The sequence below is a fragment of the Falco biarmicus genome, chromosome Z, assembly GCF_023638135.1.
Source record: "Falco biarmicus isolate bFalBia1 chromosome Z, bFalBia1.pri, whole genome shotgun sequence".
Lineage (NCBI taxonomy): Eukaryota > Metazoa > Chordata > Aves > Falconiformes > Falconidae > Falco > Falco biarmicus.
In genome coordinates, this window is record NC_079311.1 from 82,406,548 (window position 1) to 82,412,547 (window position 6,000).

A 6,000-nucleotide genomic window follows, 5' to 3' on the forward strand; every position below is an offset into this window, starting at 1 on the left:
GAGTTCAGGGTGTTCCCCTCAAGAGCAGGAAGCAAGCCCTAAATTACAAATTCTCTGGAGAGGCTCCCAAAATGTGGGAATGGGAGGAAGGGCAGGAGCAATGGAAGGCAATTCTCCTTCACAGCATGGAGCAGGACCCCCAACAAAGTCAGCTCATTACAGCTGGTCCTCTGCAACAAGCAAACCCAAAGCACCAGCACCAGCTGCAGCCAGGCTCTGGCATGGAAACCAGACAGGCCCAAGCAGCAAGCAAACAATGCTGAGAGAGCTGGGGAAGCCAACACTGATGCAGCGGCCACTCACTGCTGCGAGCCTCCCAATACCAGGCATGCTCAAGGCAATGAGCCTCCTTTGCCACAGCAAATATCCCGGGGATCCCTGGAAGACAGGGCACCCTCCCAATTGCACTGTGTATGTGGAGCTACAAGCCTGTTGGGTCTTCCTAACAAGAAGATGATTTCCTGAAGACCTGGAAGTGAACAGCATGTCATAAAGCAACCCGAGACACCACTGAAAAGGCAAAAATACCAGTCTGCATGCTTAGGGGAATTACTTCCTCTTGTAAACTATAAAGAAAACATTTAAATATGTTTTTACATGAGATCTGACATTTTAATTGTTTGCTTTTAATTAATGTTGTGACACTGACAGCTTCAATGAGGACATTAATACTCTCTTCTACGCCTTCTTTCCTCTGAGGATTTACAGCAATGGATTAAACCTCATGAAACCTTTCTGTGAGGTAGGAAAGGGATCATTTAGCCTCCCCTGTTCTGCAGCCACTTTTTTGATTGAACACAGAGGTACTTAGCATTGCACATCAACTCCAGCAAGCAGATCAGAAAAGAAATACTAATTAAGGTTTCAGGGAGCATTGAGGCAGGCAGAACAAACCATTAGTGTCAGGTCTGGGGTTAACATGTGGCTGCCTCACTCTGTTCACCCTGTACAAAGGCTGGGATTGCTGATCTCCGTGGAGGCAGTGCCTGACAGGTATATATGTGTGTGTATACACACACACAGACACAGACACACACAGACACACAGACACACAGACACACACACACACACACACACACTCAGAGACACACACACACACACATGCACGCACATAGACACACACACACACACACACAGACACACACCCACCCCACCCACCCCCACACACCCCTCTCTCTCTGCTCCCATTGTGTGCCTTCCCATTCAATCCCTTCTGCTCTTCAACAAAGTAAGGAGCTCACTGAGACCTCTTCCCAAGTATCTAGCTGATTAGGACTGTAACCACCCATTCAGGAACGCAGTGACTATTTGGCTGGCACTGTGCTCCTTCACCAGCACAGCCGGTCCCACCTCTACTGTGCAGTTTCAGCTGCCTGAAGTGTGTGCACACACTGTGTCCCAACAGTGCCGGGCAGCACCTGCAGCCAAGCCAGGCAGCTGGGGAAGGCGGATGGCAGAGCCGGGCTGGGCAGGGAAAGGGATGCCCAGCCGGAGGGGCAGCACCCAGTCCTGCCCTGACCCGGAGCCAGCCATCAGTGCAGCCCCTGCACAACAAGGCTTGGATCCACCTGCCAGCATAGCCTAGACAAAACTGATTTTTCACCTGCTAGTATGTGTTAACACTGGCAATGCTAAATAGTTAAACATGTTCCCCGCTCAGACCCCTTTCACTCACCAAAGTGTGCTTTAGTGTTTAAAGACAAAGCTTTCAAGAGTGGTTGAGCTCTCCTCAGCTGTTCATTTCATAGTGCACAGACGTTTTGCTGACAGGTCTGTCAGGGCTGGCTGTGGTGCAGCGGCTGCCGGGTGCCACAGTGGCATGGATGCACCGTTCACCCCCGAGCAGCAGGACTCCATGCTGCCCTGCTCAGGGTGTCCTCAGGGCTGTGCGTACGTGGGGTCTTTGGGAAATGGCATGGGAACAAGTCAGCAAAGCTGTAGTACATCTGGAAAAAGAAAACCACAAACCACCTGGGAAAGTTTTGAATGCACCTTCATAAAGACACACACACTCACTTATCAGTGGGAAAGTAACAGAAAGTGACAGCATGGGAGTTTACAATAGCCCAGCAAGGCAGCATAGAGCCGGCCCTTCACATTGTACACAGGGCCATACTGAGACACTTTCCAAAATGTTCAATTTGCCAGGAACAAAAATGCCCCTGAGAAAGGCTGTGAGATCAGCCAGAAGGAACAATGAGCGAGAAGTGGGACACCAGGTCAGCCACAGCTGCCTCATTCTGTGCAATCAACTCCACAGGAAGCAAAGTGCTCTGCAAGGGGGAAAACAAGCTGGCATGGCAGGCCCTGGGGTTCGGAGGTGAGCACTGTGCATCCCTCCCACTGAGCCCCACTGCCAGGCATTCAGATTGACAGACCCAAGGGGACGCAGCAGACCAGCTGCATGTGGCAGGCACAGCCAACTGGTGACAGGTGCCGAGAGACAAGTGCCCAGGCCCCATGTGCGTGCCATGCCGGTGTGAGCGCTGGCCACCACTGGGACACTGTGTCACATGGTGCCATGGACATGCTGGCACAGGGACAGTACATAGAGGTGATAGCATGTTCAGGCAGGTGGTGGTTTCTCTCTCCAGCTGCCTGGCATGCCCAGGCCGTCTGCCTGTGCCCAGAGGGACCAGCCCAGGGACAGCGAAGGGGACCGCTGTAGCTGGGAGTGAAGAGTGTTAAGAAGGAACAGGCTGAAGCACAGCTGTGGCAAGCAGAGCAGGGGACTCATCATGGTGTGGCAAGGGAACCATGCCCCACAAGGAGCAGAACATTCAAAACTATTAAGAGTCATATTTTTCAGCTCTGTCACACAGTTAAACAGTGGAACTCAACACCACAGAAAATTATGAGTAACACCTGTGCAAGAAACCAGATTACCTCACGTCTGCCCTGTAGGATTTCTTTATTTGTTCACATTTCAAGAACCCAGAATAATGTGATCTTGAGAAAGATTGGCTCTGGCAGCAGTTACTGCACAGGGGGTAACTAGCCTACTAATTTCATGCAACTAGTCTAAGGTCAGAGGCCTTTGACTTCCATGCAGGTGGAAAACTGCTTTTCACCCTCGCATACAGCAGTGTCACAAAGTGTAATTTAGCTACAGGGTTGCAATCAAGGTTTGGTTGGGCTGTTGGCACTGTTTTGTTGTTCCAACCGAAATAAGACTTGATTTAGTCATAATACAAGAAGAAGAGAGCGAAGTGCTTCAGTGACAGGGGGCATGTACTCATACATCTTGAAGTGATGATACTTTTATTCAGTGGAGGGTAGTCTTGAATTAAACCCCAGAGGTGTCTGGGTTGAGGGCTGTACTGTTCCCAAACAGTCTGGAAAAGGGAGTCACAAGTCACAGGGTTGCCGATGACACTAAGCTATGCAGGTAGTAAAAATGAAAAATGATTGCAAAGCACTGCAAAAGGACATTGCAGTGCTGAAAAAGGTGAAAAAATGGCAGAGGACAGTCAATGCAGAAAAATGTGACATGATTCAGAAGCGAACAAACAGGACTAAGTTTACATACCAAATGACAGACCCCAAACCAGCCATTGCTAATCAGGAAAGAAGACTCAGAGTGGCAATTGCTAGTACTATAGAGTTGCCAAAAAAAGCAAATGGATTATTAAGACAGGAATATGAAACCAAATAGTTAACATAGCTATACCAATAAATAAATCCATGAATACCTGCGTAGGGAACACCTTATGCAACTTGAATTCCCCATTAGCACCTCAAAAGACAGAGCAGACCTGGGATAGGCACACGGATGGACAGATACTAGAAGGACTTGTGCATGGGAGCTGCTGAAACAGGATACGGCTCATTAGTCTGAGTAAAGGATGGCCCCAAGCAGATGTGCAAGAGGTTACTAAAGCCACTGTGATGATGAGTAGGCAATGACTGCTCCCTGGATAAGAAATGGGGGCATCCACATGGGATGCAGAGTTCAGAAGTGCTTCTTCATCAAACGTGCATTTAAGGGGAACGCTCTGCAGATGTTAACAGATCCTAAAAGTTTACATGAGTCAAAAAGTAGTTAGACAAATTAATGGAAGAAAGACCTACTCAGGGTGCTTTAAAGACAGAATCAGCTTCTCTAGCTTGGAAACTCCCTGTTCTTACAGCCTCTTCCAGGCACCCAGTGGTTTTGACTTTGTCAGAGACAGGGCTTGAGCTAGACAGACCCTTGGTCTGATCTGAGCAGGCTGGCTTTAGATTGTTATCCAAGTTGCAGCTTTTTCTTGCAAGCTGAGGTCTTCAAGTCATCTTCGCATCATGACTTCCTCTGCAGCCCTGATGGCCCTGACCCAATGGGCAGGAGATGCCTGTCCCTGCACTCCTGGGCTGTCTCTCCTCTTTCCACCCCACAGCCATGCTCGTGCTGCAATGCCAGACCCTCACCCAGTCCCATTTGTGCCTCTCCCATGTGGTATGGGTTCTCAGCGTGACAGCCACTCTTTCAGCCTAGCAGGCCACAGGGGTGTCTGCAGCCCCAATCCCTCATGCCCCCCTCACCTGGATAACAGTACACATGGGGGCAATGCAATTTGCTGTACCTCTAAACTCAGCTAGAAATATGTCTAATTAAATGAATGCATTTGTGTTGTCCAGTGCATGGCTTCTTTAACAACTCCCATGTATATCTGCCTCTTGTGCGCATAATGCCCACGCCTGCCTGATGTCCCTTGGTACCTGCCTCCATGGTACCTCTGGTATTCATGGGGCTGGTCCTGACTTGCTCAGGGAGGTATTTGGCCTAGTCTCGGCCACCAGCCTTCTTGCAGAGTAGGCACAGCAAAAGTTTAATCTGGCTGACCACAGTCACTGCATTTTTAGACTTCTCTGGTCTTTTTTATTTCTGGAGGATATTTATGGATGCACAACTTGACCTGCCAAAGGACCAAATGTTCTCAGTTCTTAACCTCTGTGTATCTGTGGGGAATTCAATACGGCAGGCCTATTTAGTTTTAAAAGGACTTTTATATAACTCTGACCTTTCCATTCTGTTAATATTACCTTTAGCATACACACGCAGCTGCCAGGCCAATAATGGGACACAGAAACACCTACTTTATTTTAAAACCTTTCTCAAATATTAGGGCAGTTCAGGAGTCAATTCTTTGTATTTGAATTTCAGATTATTAATAAAAGGTTATCTGTCTAGGCTCCCAGAAGGACAAAGGAGTAGTAACAGAGTGAAAAGGGAAATAAGTACAGAACATGGCAAACACAGAAGACACAAGCGTACCTGACCTACATCCCTGGGCTTCGCATACAAACTGGGTTCTGTAGCCAGAGGTGGATTCAGAAAGTACATGAAAGAAGGAGCGCTTCTTGTCTCTTCCCCAAGCACTTTTTCCCTTTGGAAAAAAATTGTTTTTTCTCCTCAACAGTGAATGTACAGAAAAAGATGGTTCTAATGGTATTTCTTTCATAGCTGGAAAAAAGACACCTTTCCTCCCTGGGAGCCAAATGGTCCATCTGAGGGCATCACAGTGAGCCACCTTGCTGTGTGGCTCAGTGGTAATGCCAAGGAGATGACCCTGTGGGCTACCAACAGGACAGGGTGACTTTGTCCTCAGAGGACAGCCCTGCACTGCATAAGATGCCAGCTGTGGCAAGCCCTCCAGCAAGCCACACAGGGACTGAGTGCAGACCTTGAAATGCCACTGTGCAATGTCCTAGCCAGCACTTTGCCTGGGATGCCTGCACCTCTGCGGCTTGTCAACCCACCAGCAGGACACCGGGCAGGCTGCAGCGTGCCTGGCAGTGCACTGCCTGGCAGGGTCTCAGGCAATGCCCACCCCAGTGCAGGGGACTGCCACTGAGCAGAGTAGCCCTGGCCTCAATACAGGTGGCTACAACCTGCCTGTCAGTGCAGTCCTTGGGGTCATCAATGAGACTGAACCCTGGCATATCTAGACATGCACAGAGATCCCCATCTCCACTGAAAGTATCATCCAGGAGGACTGATGCCAGTCAGGAGTGAGAGCA